This window comes from Botryllus schlosseri, chromosome 10 (genome assembly GCF_051294905.1).
Source record: "Botryllus schlosseri isolate E-star chromosome 10, Bs_hap1, whole genome shotgun sequence".
Lineage (NCBI taxonomy): Eukaryota > Metazoa > Chordata > Ascidiacea > Stolidobranchia > Styelidae > Botryllus > Botryllus schlosseri.
Window position 1 is genome coordinate 13,582,823 of NC_137245.1, and position 16,381 is coordinate 13,599,203.

General features: G+C 40.4%; 5 non-coding genes across 5 annotated transcripts; all 5 read left to right on the plus strand.

Annotated features, from left to right (window-relative positions):
* The first annotated feature begins 232 nt into the window (after nt 1-232).
* Nucleotides 233-304, plus strand: Trnad-guc (transfer RNA aspartic acid (anticodon GUC)). The gene has a single exon. It is a non-coding gene; the product is annotated as a tRNA-Asp (tRNA).
* A 3,967-nt stretch (nt 305-4,271) lies between these two features.
* On the plus strand, nt 4,272-4,342 carry Trnag-gcc (transfer RNA glycine (anticodon GCC)). Its single transcript has one exon. It is a non-coding gene; the product is annotated as a tRNA-Gly (tRNA).
* A 3,399-nt stretch (nt 4,343-7,741) lies between these two features.
* On the plus strand, nt 7,742-7,813 carry Trnad-guc (transfer RNA aspartic acid (anticodon GUC)). The gene has a single exon. It is a non-coding gene; the product is annotated as a tRNA-Asp (tRNA).
* Nucleotides 7,814-11,964: 4,151 nt separating this feature from the next.
* Trnag-gcc (transfer RNA glycine (anticodon GCC)) lies at nt 11,965-12,035 on the plus strand. Its single transcript has one exon. It is a non-coding gene; the product is annotated as a tRNA-Gly (tRNA).
* A 1,884-nt stretch (nt 12,036-13,919) lies between these two features.
* On the plus strand, nt 13,920-13,991 carry Trnad-guc (transfer RNA aspartic acid (anticodon GUC)). The gene has a single exon. It is a non-coding gene; the product is annotated as a tRNA-Asp (tRNA).
* The last annotated feature ends 2,390 nt before the right edge of the window (nt 13,992-16,381 follow it).

Here is a 16,381-nt window from a genome sequence, read left to right on the forward strand (position 1 = left end):
CTCCGAATCACGAGTCAATCCATATTTCTGATACGCCGAGTCAAGTCAAGCCAAGTCATTTTAGCAAAGTGACTCGAGTCAAGTCAAGTCAAACGAAAAAGGTGACTCGAGTCTGACTCGAGTCAAGTCATGACTCGAGTCATCCAAACACTGCTTTGCAGTCGACCCTATACCGTCTATGTTGAATTCGTAGCATATGATTGCTATAATTTGTAGTCAAACCTCGATCGCTTCCTCGTTAGTATAGTGGTGAGTATCCCCGCCTGTCACGCGGGAGACCGGGGTTCGATTCCCCGACGGGGAGCAATTTTGTCACTGACAACATTCCAATCATTTTTCTGCGCGATCTTCCACAATATTTTGTTCACTTTTTGTCACTTAGTTATGGCAGTACACTCTGTCGGTCGAACTAAATTGGCGTGTTGAAATAAAAACTTTGTCCCGCGTGCCTTTGTGGTGTTGAAGCACCAAATGAAGATGCGTTTACCAGGAATCGAATCCGGTACCTCATGCTTCAGACGTACCGTCGCAGTTACTGAGAATCCAACAACACATTCCTAATCCTTCCGTATTGATAGTTCCGTCTGTGCCAAGCGGGAGGCCCGTGTTCGATTCCGGTCAACGCATTTCCATTACTCCATTTCATTTCAGTAGCTCATGGATATCAAAAGTGCGCTCAGGTCAGCCAGCACAAATTAATACAAATCACAGCAATAAGATGTACGCTGGAGCTGTCTTTACTTCTGCGTCCCCTCCTGAATTCATTCCCATGCCCACTGACCGGCTGGATACTCTTCTGTGGTAGAATTCTCGCCAGGCCCGGGTTCGATTCCCGGCCAATGCATTTTTGTATCAGTACAGTGTCATATAACAATATAAAATAACGTGGAGTTAGAAGAATATTATCGATTGCAATTCAGGCACCATGAGAATATATAACAAATGGTCTCGTAAACTCGTTATTCCGACTTGGTCCTGTCATTTGGAACTCTATACAAGCATCCATACGGAACCGTCCGCTTACCCCCGTTATCATATTGATATTCCAAATTTCCCTTATTTGTGTTATGCTGAGTTAAATTGCGATATTTACCCCTACCGAACATACCAGTCGACCCTACCCAGAATCATATCGATCTCACCCTGCCCTCAGCATATCCGTATTGCTATACCGATGGATTTTGCTGCCATTTCCGGATATCATGACTGCAAAAGATATCACAAGTTAAAATATGACGAGACCCAATGCATGGCGATTGGAGATGACGACAGTCGAGAATGTATTCTATAGTGGACAGGTTGCTCCGCGGATTTATTGTGTATATACCATTTTTACCGTGAATATATAATCATTATTATTATATAGGCCTATTATAATGTTTATGTACTGGAAAATCGCCCTACAATTCTCGTAATTTCGATTCCTCATTGTATAACAGATCGAGCGCCAGATAACGACGACAACGCATCATATGACTGTAATCAGTTCATTTTGTTGACAGCGAGAATCACTTCGAGAATGCATCCAGTATTGTTCACTTACGTATTAATTAAAATGATGAAATTTCTATCATGGAACGGACACGCGCTTTCTATACTTATCAATTGGATTATTCAGACAGATTAAGCAAATAATCAACTCCGCTTCCCATTACCATTGTCGCATTTCTATCCAGCTCCGGCTTAGGCTGATAAGGTTGTCTCCTATATATATCGGGTGGAATCGGTATATTGCTCATATCGAAGGAGCAGTTTTGAGATATACGCGACCGATCAAGATGGGCAAAAGATCAATTTCAAAACGGAACAATTGGAGACCGCGAGGAAATGTTTCACATGACAGCGTTAATTATCGTCCAGCAAGTACTCTTATGCGCCCAAAAAGTAGTAGCCCATGGATATCGAAAGTGCGCCATGAGCAGAAGGCCCAAATTAACACCAATCTCAGCAATGAGAGGTACGCTGGAGCTGACTTTACTTGCGCGCCTCCTCCTGAATGCCTTCCCATGCCAACTCGCTGGATCAACTGACGCAATAGCAAGAAAGTTCTATACAAGAAAGTTACAGGAAGATACCCGTCATATCTGGCGCTGTTGGTGCTCCTATTATTGTTCTATTGCCGAAATAGTATCACAACATTGAGACTTCGCATCGGCGTTATAACAGGACTATGAATGATTCTGTTTCATTTTATAAGTGCATTGCTATGATGACAATCGAAGACTAGACTTAAATTTTACATTCATGTTTTTTCCTATGAATCTTTTTACGATATTGAAATAAACAATATACGATCTCGATGTACAAGCATATGAGGCACGCGGTGCTAATATATAGGCGATTATCTCGTACAGGTGGTAGTTCGCTACCGCGTGCTGTATGTAGCCCGCGTCGCGTTCCCTTTTCAGACCAGAAAGATTTCATATGCTCATACGGCTAATTGGTTAGACTAGGTAGATATCTCGTAAACAATAACTGTTTTCATAGAATATGCTTGTATAATATACAATTATACATTCACGCCAGTTTAGCAATTCTCGTGTGAATATAATCGACTCATGCCAAACCACAAACAGAGAGGAAGTACCTATCAATGATGATTTGCGGTACTGAATATTCCTGTAATGGCTTATTGAAGTAAGTAGTTACAAAAAGTATATTAGTGGTGTTACCTCGATGGCTATTTCACACTGTTCTTTTACGATTTCGTACATAAAGGTGACCCAAACACATACGAAAACTACTTTCTGCTTTAGACACCCCAACACCTTAAAAGCAAGTAGTTTGATCCACAAAACTGGTCAAATAGAATTGGAAGTAATCGGAAACAAAACCAATTGAGAAAGTAGTGAAAGTAGGCAAAACCTACATGAATACTTCGAAAGGTACTTCGTTACTGCCGGAGCTAGCATGTCTGTGTACTGTTAAAGCATAAGAGCTATATTATCCCCACAAAATGACTGAATTTGCTGTATTCAAAAGGTTGAAAGTAACGAGAGAGAGGGATTCATCCAGTGGTGGGATTAAGTTTTTTGTCAAGTTTTCAAGTACAAAAATACAATTTGTCCAAGACGACTCTGTTACAAACAGGCATTGGCAGTAAAGAGTGAAGTTACTTTGAAAGGTATGCCAGCATCGTTCAATTGGAATAGCTTGAACTAGGGATGGTGTGAACGTGAAGTTCACGTTCGCGTTCTGTGTGTGAACTTCGGAAATTTAGAGGTTCGTGTTCACAACAGAACCTTGGTAGGTTCTGCACTGTGAACCTTTTGGTAAATTGTAATTTTCACTCCATTATAAGATCTTTGGCTCAAATTTATTGCATTTCAACTGCGGGCCACTCCATGCATGGTGCTGGCAGCATAAAAAATCAACGCTTTACGAGCATGCACCATGCACCTCGACAACCTTGAAAGTTTTAGTTGCTTTGTTGCAAAAATTTTCACGGAATAACCAGCTTTCCGCTTGTGAATATTTAGTGACTATCTGCTGTGAGCTTGACCCGCAATCACACATCACGAGCGATATACGTAGTCAGCGAATGATGCTTATTCAACCAATCAATGACATTGATATCGTTTTCTGATGTAAAAAATCGAACGGGCGTAGGGAGTCAATCTTGACTTCATATCTTTACTGTATCATTAAAACCAAATCCGTGCGATTAAGGTGCTTGCTACTGCTGCATAACTTGTTGTTGTTTGTGGTATCGGTAGCGAATATTGAAACCCGTTGTACACTCTGCTCAATATCAATGTAGCAATACTCAGACTCCGAACACATTGTCCGGTCTGGCTAAGACCGTTAAGGCGTAAGCTTATATTCCTTGGTAAGTCCTCGTCGAAATTGTTGGCAAAGTAACGGAATGTATTGATTTTACGCAATTAATATATACTTTGATTACCGCTGTTGATATATTTAGCGACGTTTAAAACGCCGATATGTACTTCAGCATTGTGGCATTATGTGGACTGAGTCTTCGCTTGGTATCGTGTATAGTACATTAATATAGGCTATCACGTCATTGGAAGATAGGGTTGGAATTAGCAATATGACGTCACGAGGTTCACGTTCGTGTTCACGCAGAACCTTTCAAAAAGGTTCGCGTTCACACGAACCTGAACCTTTCAGAGGTTCACACCATCCCTAGTTTGAACCTTTATCATTATTCCGATATGCTTGAAAATTGCAACTTGAAAATTAGAGTATCGAACAAACCTAGTTCAAGTGGTTTGTAAAATTCCAATATGCTACTCCACGTCCGTCGCGGCGCATTGGTGGTTCAGTGGTAGAATTCTCGCCTGCCACGCGGGAGGCCCGGGTTCGATTCCCGGCCAATGCAATTTTATTTAAGTATATCTCGCCACACAACATATCACAACACATCGAAGATCCGTAAATACCACCAATTACGATTTAGGGAACGTGAAAATTCAACAAATGATCTCGAAAATCATGCCGAAGCATGCTATCGTACTTTGTACTTGTTGTTGACTTCTTTACCTCGGAATCAAAAGCGCACAAGTACAGCACACGCGCGTCCACGTCGTCCAAATATCATATGATCGACCGAAAAGATCATCGCTCTATAAAATATGCCGGACCTGATGTGTGGAACAGTATCCCGCCGGTCATTCGACAGTCGACGAGCATGTCCACATTCAAGTCGAAATACAAACAATTACTATTAAATAAATACAGTCCATTCTCAAGATTACCGGACCACAACTGACCTATCGATCTCGCTTCCCATGACATGCCGCCCTATTCTTGTCGCATTCTTTTTCTATACCGTCTTCTTTACTTTCATTCAGTGTGCATGCCTCCTCTTTACATCGCCTAGGCCAAGGTGGGTGTCTGATTCCATAGACAAATCCAAGTCGCTTCGACATCTTCATTGTATTCATTTCATTGTATCGCATTTTTGTGGTGTATTGAAACGATAAAATTGCTAATAAACCAATGACAATGACAATGCATTTAAAACAAATATCAGTTTAAAACAAACACGATTAAAAATGGCTCTTGTTTAAAACATGTTTTTTATTGTTTAGGTTTTGGTTTTTTCAAAGCCCATACAACATGTTGTTTGGAAAGTATACAATTATGGTATGACTTTACAACTCAAAAACACACAATTTTTTTTTATGTGTTTTGAACAACCATTTGTTTTAAATACAAGCCCAGGGATATCTAGAACTAGTTTCAGATATCAATGGGTACTTTGCACGCAGTGTTGGGATCAAGTCACTACCTTCGAGTCACGAGTCATTTCGAGTCATTGTACATTTTGACTCGGGTCAAGTCAAGTCAATCGATTTTCGAAGGTGACTCGAGTCAAGTCAAATCACTCGATTTTTGGAGGTGACTCGAGTCAAGTCGAGTCAAGTCACGAGTCAAGTCATAATTCAAGTCAAGTTGCCTTTTTGAAGTGTGAAGCATGATTACGTCATTGCATTTCGCTAGGTGTCTGAATAACAGATGAACGAATATAGAGTTAAATATACATGCAATAAGGGGCTGTATCGCTCACATATACGTAGAACTGTAAAATTACGTAAGTATATTGCATAGCCTCGTTTTAGTTACCAGCCGAGATGGAGAATCGAGAAACGAATTGATAGGATGCAATACAGTACCCATTTATACATATTGATATGATACAATCCGAGTCCGCGCCGATGGTTGAGAAGTATATAAACTAAATTCGATTTCAATTTCAATAAAACAAGAGGTTCGGTTAAGGTAAGAAGAGAGAACAGAAATAGATATTTTGCTATTAAATTACTTTACTACTAGTGTACGACAACGTAAGCTGATCACTTCGTTTGTGGTCAATATATTTGTGGGAAAATATTCAAGGCTCAGTAAAACGCGCGATCATTGAATGGTCGCAACACATCGAAGATCCGTAAATACCACCAATTACGATTTAGGGAACGTGAAAATTCAACAAATGATCTCGAAAATCATGCCGAAGCATGCTATCGTACTTTGTACTTGTTGTTGACTTCTTTACCTCGGAATCAAAAGCGCACAAGTACAGCACACGCGCGTCCACGTCGTCCAAATATCATATGATCGACCGAAAAGATCATCGCTCTATAAAATATGCCGGACCTGATGTGTGGAACAGTATCCCGCCGGTCATTCGACAGTCGACGAGCATGTCCACATTCAAGTCGAAATACAAACAATTACTATTAAATAAATACAGTCCATTCTCAAGATTACCGGACCACAACTGACCTATCGATCTCGCTTCCCATGACATGCCGCCCTATTCTTGTCGCATTCTTTTTCTATACCGTCTTCTTTACTTTCATTCAGTGTGCATGCCTCCTCTTTACATCGCCTAGGCCAAGGTGGGTGTCTGATTCCATAGACAAATCCAAGTCGCTTCGACATCTTCATTGTATTCATTTCATTGTATCGCATTTTTGTGGTGTATTGAAACGATAAAATTGCTAATAAACCAATGACAATGACAATGCATTTAAAACAAATATCAGTTTAAAACAAACACGATTAAAAATGGCTCTTGTTTAAAACATGTTTTTTTTGTTTAGGTTTTGGTTTTTTCAAAGCCCATACAACATGTTGTTTGGAAAGTATACAATTATGGTATGACTTTACAACTCAAAAACACACAATTTTTTTTTATGTGTTTTGAACAACCATTTGTTTTAAATACAAGCCCAGGGATATCTAGAACTAGTTTCAGATATCAATGGGTACTTTGCACGCAGTGTTGGGATCAAGTCACTACCTTCGAGTCACGAGTCATTTCGAGTCATTGTACATTTTGACTCGGGTCAAGTCAAGTCAATCGATTTTCGAAGGTGACTCGAGTCAAGTCAAATCACTCGATTTTTGGAGGTGACTCGAGTCAAGTCGAGTCAAGTCACGAGTCAAGTCATAATTCAAGTCAAGTTGCCTTTTTGAAGTGTGAAGCATGATTACGTCATTGCATTTCGCTAGGTGTCTGAATAACAGATGAACGAATATAGAGTTAAATATACATGCAATAAGGGGCTGTATCGCTCACATATACGTAGAACTGTAAAATTACGTAAGTATATTGCATAGCCTCGTTTTAGTTACCAGCCGAGATGGAGAATCGAGAAACGAATTGATAGGATGCAATACAGTACCCATTTATACATATTGATATGATACAATCCGAGTCCGCGCCGATGGTTGAGAAGTATATAAACTAAATTCGATTTCAATTTCAATAAAACAAGAGGTTCGGTTAATGTAAGAAGAGAGAACAGAAATAGATATTTTGCTATTAAATTACTTTACTACTAGTGTACGACAACGTAAGCTGATCACTTCGTTTGTGGTCAATATATTTGTGGGAAAATATTCAAGGCTCAGTAAAACGCGCGATCATTGAATGGTCGGTCGCTCTCATGGGTTACACAAGTGTTTGTCGAACAATCTGAACATATGCAAGATAAGGTGATTTTTACTTGATGACTTGAAATTGACTCGGTAATTTTGCTCCGAATCACGAGTCAATCCATATTTCTGATACGCCGAGTCAAGTCAAGCCAAGTCATTTTAGCAAAGTGACTCGAGTCAAGTCAAGTCAAACGAAAAAGGTGACTCGAGTCTGACTCGAGTCAAGTCATGACTCGAGTCATCCAAACACTGCTTTGCAGTCGACCCTATACCGTCTATGTTGAATTCGTAGCATATGATTGCTATAATTTGTAGTCAAACCTCGATCGCTTCCTCGTTAGTATAGTGGTGAGTATCCCCGCCTGTCACGCGGGAGACCGGGGTTCGATTCCCCGACGGGGAGCAATTTTGTCACTGACAACATTCCAATCATTTTTCTGCGCGATCTTCCACAATATTTTGTTCACTTTTTGTCACTTAGTTATGGCAGTACACTCTGTCGGTCGAACTAAATTGGCGTGTTGAAATAAAAACTTTGTCCCGCGTGCCTTTGTGGTGTTGAAGCACCAAATGAAGATGCGTTTACCAGGAATCGAATCCGGTACCTCATGCTTCAGACGTACCGTCGCAGTTACTGAGAATCCAACAACACATTCCTAATCCTTCCGTATTGATAGTTCCGTCTGTGCCAAGCGGGAGGCCCGTGTTCGATTCCGGTCAACGCATTTCCATTACTCCATTTCATTTCAGTAGCTCATGGATATCAAAAGTGCGCTCAGGTCAGCCAGCACAAATTAATACAAATCACAGCAATAAGATGTACGCTGGAGCTGTCTTTACTTCTGCGTCCCCTCCTGAATTCATTCCCATGCCCACTGACCGGCTGGATACTCTTCTGTGGTAGAATTCTCGCCAGGCCCGGGTTCGATTCCCGGCCAATGCATTTTTGTATCAGTACAGTGTCATATAACAATATAAAATAACGTGGAGTTAGAAGAATATTATCGATTGCAATTCAGGCACCATGAGAATATATAACAAATGGTCTCGTAAACTCGTTATTCCGACTTGGTCCTGTCATTTGGAACTCTATGCAAGCATCCATACGGAACCGTCCGCTTACCCCCGTTATCATATTGATATTCCAAATTTCCCTTATTTGTATTATGCTGAGTTAAATTGCGATATTTACCCCTACCGAACATACCAGTCGACCCTACCCAGAATCATATCGATCTCACCCTGCCCTCAGCATATCCGTATTGCTATACCGATGGATTTTGCTGCCATTTCCGGATATCATGACTGCAAAAGATATCACAAGTTAAAATATGACGAGACCCAATGCATGGCGATTGGAGATGACGACAGTCGAGAATGTATTCTATAGTGGACAGGTTGCTCCGCGGATTTATTGTGTATATACCATTTTTACCGTGAATATATAATCATTATTATTATATAGGCCTATTATAATGTTTATGTACTGGAAAATATCCATACAATTCTCGTAATTTCGATTCCTCATTGTATAACAGATCGAGCGCCAGATAACGACGACAACGCATCATATGACTGTAATCAGTTCATTTTGTTGACAGCGAGAATCACTTCGAGAATGCATCCAGTATTGTTCACTTACGTATTAATTAAAATGATGAAATTTCTATCATGGAACGGACACGCGCTTTCTATACTTATCAATTGGATTATTCAGACAGATTAAGCAAATAATCAACTCCGCTTCCCATTACCATTGTCGCATTTCTATCCAGCTCCGGCTTAGGCTGATAAGGTTGTCTCCTATATATATCGGGTGGAATCGGTATATTGCTCATATCGAAGGAGCAGTTTTGAGATATACGCGACCGATCAAGATGGGCAAAAGATCAATTTCAAAACGGAACAATTGGAGACCGCGAGGAAATGTTTCACATGACAGCGTTAATTATCGTCCAGCAAGTACTCTTATGCGCCCAAAAAGTAGTAGCCCATGGATATCGAAAGTGCGCCATGAGCAGAAGGCCCAAATTAACACCAATCTCAGCAATGAGAGGTACGCTGGAGCTGACTTTACTTGCGCGCCTCCTCCTGAATGCCTTCCCATGCCAACTCGCTGGATCAACTGACGCAATAGCAAGAAAGTTCTATACAAGAAAGTTACAGGAAGATACCCGTCATATCTGGCGCTGTTGGTGCTCCTATTATTGTTCTATTGCCGAAATAGTATCACAACATTGAGACTTCGCATCGGCGTTATAACAGGACTATGAATGATTCTGTTTCATTTTATAAGTGCATTGCTATGATGACAATCGAAGACTAGACTTAAATTTTACATTCATGTTTTTTCCTATGAATCTTTTTACGATATTGAAATAAACAATATACGATCTCGATGTACAAGCATATGAGGCACGCGGTGCTAATATATAGGCGATTATCTCGTACAGGTGGTAGTTCGCTACCGCGTGCTGTATGTAGCCCGCGTCGCGTTCCCTTTTCAGACCAGAAAGATTTCATATGCTCATACGGCTAATTGGTTAGACTAGGTAGATATCTCGTAAACAATAACTGTTTTCATAGAATATGCTTGTATAATATACAATTATACATTCACGCCAGTTTAGCAATTCTCGTGTGAATATAATCGACTCATGCCAAACCACAAACAGAGAGGAAGTACCTATCAATGATGATTTGCGGTACTGAATATTCCTGTAATGGCTTATTGAAGTAAGTAGTTACAAAAAGTATATTAGTGGTGTTACCTCGATGGCTATTTCACACCGTTCTTTTACGATTTCGTACATAAAGGTGACCCAAACACATACGAAAACTACTTTCTGCTTTAGACACCCCAACACCTTAAAAGCAAGTAGTTTGATCCACAAAACTGGTCAAATAGAATTGGAAGTAATCGGAAACAAAACCAATTGAGAAAGTAGTGAAAGTAGGCAAAACCTACATGAATACTTCGAAAGGTACTTCGTTACTGCCGGAGCTAGCATGTCTGTGTACTGTTAAAGCATAAGAGCTATATTATCCCCACAAAATGACTGTATTTGCTGTATTCAAAAGGTTGAAAGTAACGAGAGAGAGGGATTCATCCAGTGGTGGGATTAAGTTTTTTGTCAAGTTTTCAAGTACAAAAATACAATTTGTCCAAGACGACTCTGTTACAAACAGGCATTGGCAGTAAAGAGTGAAGTTACTTTGAAAGGTATGCCAGCATCGTTCAATTGGAATAGTTTGAACTAGGGATGGTGTGAACGTGAGGTTCACGTTCGCGTTCTGTGTGTGAACTTCGGAAATTTAGAGAGAGAGAGAGTCTTTATTTTCATCGAACCAAAATACATAACAAACGGCAGTAATGGTGGTACAGAAAATATGCGTGCACAGTGCACAGTATTCGGTATTAGATAGGAATGATCGATAAGACCGTGAAGGTCATCTAGTCTGATCACACCAGCATCAAACAGGTACACTTGACTCAGAACAGTCTGGCTGCGTTCACAACAGAACCTTGGTAGGTTCTGCACTGTGAACCTTTTGGTAAATTGTAATTTTCACTCCATTATAAGATCTTTGGCTCAAATTTATTGCATTTCAACTGCGGGCCACTCCATGCATGGTGCTGGCAGCATAAAAAATCAACGCTTTACGAGCATGCACCATGCACCTCGACAACCTTAAAAGTTTTAGTTGCTTTGTTGCAAAAATTTTCACGGAATAACCAGCTTTCCGCTTGTGAATATTTAGTGACTATCTGCTGTGAGCTTGACCCGCAATCACACATCACGAGCGATATACGTAGTCAGCGAATGATGCTTATTCAACCAATCAATGACATTGATATCGTTTTCTGATGTAAAAAATCGAACGGGCGTAGGGAGTCAATCTTGACTTCATATCTTTACTGTATCATTAAAACCAAATCCGTGCGATTAAGGTGCTTGCTACTGCTGCATAACTTGTTGTTGTTTGTGGTATCGGTAGCGAATATTGAAACCCGTTGTACACTCTGCTCAATATCAATGTAGCAATACTCAGACTCCGAACACATTGTCCGGTCTGGCTAAGACCGTTAAGGCGTAAGCTTATATTCCTTGGTAAGTCCTCGTCGAAATTGTTGGCAAAGTAACGGAATGTATTGATTTTACGCAATTAATATATACTTTGATTACCGCTGTTGATATATTTAGCGACGTTTAAAACGCCGATATGTACTTCAGCATTGTGGCATTATGTGGACTGAGTCTTCGCTTGGTATCGTGTATAGTACATTAATATAGGCTACCACGTCATTGGAAGATAGGGTTGGAATTAGCAATATGACGTCACGAGGTTCACGTTCGTGTTCACGCAGAACCTTTCAAAAAGGTTCGCGTTCACACGAACCTGAACCTTTCAGAGGTTCACACCATCCCTAGTTTGAACCTTTATCATTATTCCGATATGCTTGAAAATTGCAACTTGAAAATTAGAGTATCGAACAAACCTAGTTCAAGTGGTTTGTAAAATTCCAATATGCTACTCCACGTCCGTCGCGGCGCATTGGTGGTTCAGTGGTAGAATTCTCGCCTGCCACGCGGGAGGCCCGGGTTCGATTCCCGGCCAATGCAATTTTATTTAAGTATATCTCGCCACACAACATATCACAACACATCGAAGATCCGTAAATACCACCAATTACGATTTAGGGAACGTGAAAATTCAACAAATGATCTCGAAAATCATGCCGAAGCATGCTATCGTACTTTGTACTTGTTGTTGACTTCTTTACCTCGGAATCAAAAGCGCACAAGTACAGCACACGCGCGTCCACGTCGTCCAAATATCATATGATCGACCGAAAAGATCATCGCTCTATAAAATATGCCGGACCTGATGTGTGGAACAGTATCCCGCCGGTCATTCGACAGTCGACGAGCATGTCCACATTCAAGTCGAAATACAAACAATTACTATTAAATAAATACAGTCCATTCTCAAGATTACCGGACCACAACTGACCTATCGATCTCGCTTCCCATGACATGCCGCCCTATTCTTGTCGCATTCTTTTTCTATACCGTCTTCTTTACTTTCATTCAGTGTGCATGCCTCCTCTTTACATCGCCTAGGCCAAGGTGGGTGTCTGATTCCATAGACAAATCCAAGTCGCTTCGACATCTTCATTGTATTCATTTCATTGTATCGCATTTTTGTGGTGTATTGAAACGATAAAATTGCTAATAAACCAATGACAATGACAATGCATTTAAAACAAATATCAGTTTAAAACAAACACGATTAAAAATGGCTCTTGTTTAAAACATGTTTTTTATTGTTTAGGTTTTGGTTTTTTCAAAGCCCATACAACATGTTTTTTGGAAAGTATACAATTATGGTATGACTTTACAACTCAAAAACACACAATTTTTTTTTATGTGTTTTGAACAACCATTTGTTTTAAATACAAGCCCAGGGATATCTAGAACTAGTTTCAGATATCAATGGGTACTTTGCACGCAGTGTTGGGATCAAGTCACTACCTTCGAGTCACGAGTCATTTCGAGTCATTGTACATTTTGACTCGGGTCAAGTCAAGTCAATCGATTTTCGAAGGTGACTCGAGTCAAGTCAAATCACTCGATTTTTGGAGGTGACTCGAGTCAAGTCGAGTCAAGTCACGAGTCAAGTCATAATTCAAGTCAAGTTGCCTTTTTGAAGTGTGAAGCATGATTACGTCATTGCATTTCGCTAGGTGTCTGAATAACAGATGAACGAATATAGAGTTAAATATACATGCAATAAGGGGCTGTATCGCTCACATATACGTAGAACTGTAAAATTACGTAAGTATATTGCATAGCCTCGTTTTAGTTACCAGCCGAGATGGAGAATCGAGAAACGAATTGATAGGATGCAATACAGTACCCATTTATACATATTGATATGATACAATCCGAGTCCGCGCCGATGGTTGAGAAGTATATAAACTAAATTCGATTTCAATTTCAATAAAACAAGAGGTTCGGTTAAGGTAAGAAGAGAGAACAGAAATAGATATTTTGCTATTAAATTACTTTACTACTAGTGTACGACAACGTAAGCTGATCACTTCGTTTGTGGTCAATATATTTGTGGGAAAATATTCAAGGCTCAGTAAAACGCGCGATCATTGAATGGTCGGTCGCTCTCATGGGTTACACAAGTGTTTGTCGAACAATCTGAACATATGCAAGATAAGGTGATTTTTACTTGATGACTTGAAATTGACTCGGTAATTTTGCTCCGAATCACGAGTCAATCCATATTTCTGATACGCCGAGTCAAGTCAAGCCAAGTCATTTTAGCAAAGTGACTCGAGTCAAGTCAAGTCAAACGAAAAAGGTGACTCGAGTCTGACTCGAGTCAAGTCATGACTCGAGTCATCCAAACACTGCTTTGCAGTCGACCCTATACCGTCTATGTTGAATTCGTAGCATATGATTGCTATAATTTGTAGTCAAACCTCGATCGCTTCCTCGTTAGTATAGTGGTGAGTATCCCCGCCTGTCACGCGGGAGACCGGGGTTCGATTCCCCGACGGGGAGCAATTTTGTCACTGACAACATTCCAATCATTTTTCTGCGCGATCTTCCACAATATTTTGTTCACTTTTTGTCACTTAGTTATGGCAGTACACTCTGTCGGTCGAACTAAATTGGCGTGTTGAAATAAAAACTTTGTCCCGCGTGCCTTTGTGGTGTTGAAGCACCAAATGAAGATGCGTTTACCAGGAATCGAATCCGGTACCTCATGCTTCAGACGTACCGTCGCAGTTACTGAGAATCCAACAACACATTCCTAATCCTTCCGTATTGATAGTTCCGTCTGTGCCAAGCGGGAGGCCCGTGTTCGATTCCGGTCAACGCATTTCCATTACTCCATTTCATTTCAGTAGCTCATGGATATCAAAAGTGCGCTCAGGTCAGCCAGCACAAATTAATACAAATCACAGCAATAAGATGTACGCTGGAGCTGTCTTTACTTCTGCGTCCCCTCCTGAATTCATTCCCATGCCCACTGACCGGCTGGATACTCTTCTGTGGTAGAATTCTCGCCAGGCCCGGGTTCGATTCCCGGCCAATGCATTTTTGTATCAGTACAGTGTCATATAACAATATAAAATAACGTGGAGTTAGAAGAATATTATCGATTGCAATTCAGGCACCATGAGAATATATAACAAATGGTCTCGTAAACTCGTTATTCCGACTTGGTCCTGTCATTTGGAACTCTATGCAAGCATCCATACGGAACCGTCCGCTTACCCCCGTTATCATATTGATATTCCAAATTTCCCTTATTTGTATTATGCTGAGTTAAATTGCGATATTTACCCCTACCGAACATACCAGTCGACCCTACCCAGAATCATATCGATCTCACCCTGCCCTCAGCATATCCGTATTGCTATACCGATGGATTTTGCTGCCATTTCCGGATATCATGACTGCAAAAGATATCACAAGTTAAAATATGACGAGACCCAATGCATGGCGATTGGAGATGACGACAGTCGAGAATGTATTCTATAGTGGACAGGTTGCTCCGCGGATTTATTGTGTATATACCATTTTTACCGTGAATATATAATCATTATTATTATATAGGCCTATTATAATGTTTATGTACTGGAAAATATCCATACAATTCTCGTAATTTCGATTCCTCATTGTATAACAGATCGAGCGCCAGATAACGACGACAACGCATCATATGACTGTAATCAGTTCATTTTGTTGACAGCGAGAATCACTTCGAGAATGCATCCAGTATTGTTCACTTACGTATTAATTAAAATGATGAAATTTCTATCATGGAACGGACACGCGCTTTCTATACTTATCAATTGGATTATTCAGACAGATTAAGCAAATAATCAACTCCGCTTCCCATTACCATTGTCGCATTTCTATCCAGCTCCGGCTTAGGCTGATAAGGTTGTCTCCTATATATATCGGGTGGAATCGGTATATTGCTCATATCGAAGGAGCAGTTTTGAGATATACGCGACCGATCAAGATGGGCAAAAGATCAATTTCAAAACGGAACAATTGGAGACCGCGAGGAAATGTTTCACATGACAGCGTTAATTATCGTCCAGCAAGTACTCTTATGCGCCCAAAAAGTAGTAGCCCATGGATATCGAAAGTGCGCCATGAGCAGAAGGCCCAAATTAACACCAATCTCAGCAATGAGAGGTACGCTGGAGCTGACTTTACTTGCGCGCCTCCTCCTGAATGCCTTCCCATGCCAACTCGCTGGATCAACTGACGCAATAGCAAGAAAGTTCTATACAAGAAAGTTACAGGAAGATACCCGTCATATCTGGCGCTGTTGGTGCTCCTATTATTGTTCTATTGCCGAAATAGTATCACAACATTGAGACTTCGCATCGGCGTTATAACAGGACTATGAATGATTCTGTTTCATTTTATAAGTGCATTGCTATGATGACAATCGAAGACTAGACTTAAATTTTACATTCATGTTTTTTCCTATGAATCTTTTTACGATATTGAAATAAACAATATACGATCTCGATGTACAAGCATATGAGGCACGCGGTGCTAATATATAGGCGATTATCTCGTACAGGTGGTAGTTCGCTACCGCGTGCTGTATGTAGCCCGCGTCGCGTTCCCTTTTCAGACCAGAAAGATTTCATATGCTCATACGGCTAATTGGTTAGACTAGGTAGATATCTCGTAAACAATAACTGTTTTCATAGAATATGCTTGTATAATATACAATTATACATTCACGCCAGTTTAGCAATTCTCGTGTGAATATAATCGACTCATGCCAAACCACAAACAGAGAGGAAGTACCTATCAATGATGATTTGCGGTACTGAATATTCCTGTAATGGCTTATTGAAGTAAGTAGTTACAAAAAGTATATTAGTGGTGTTACCTCGATGGCTATTTCACACCGT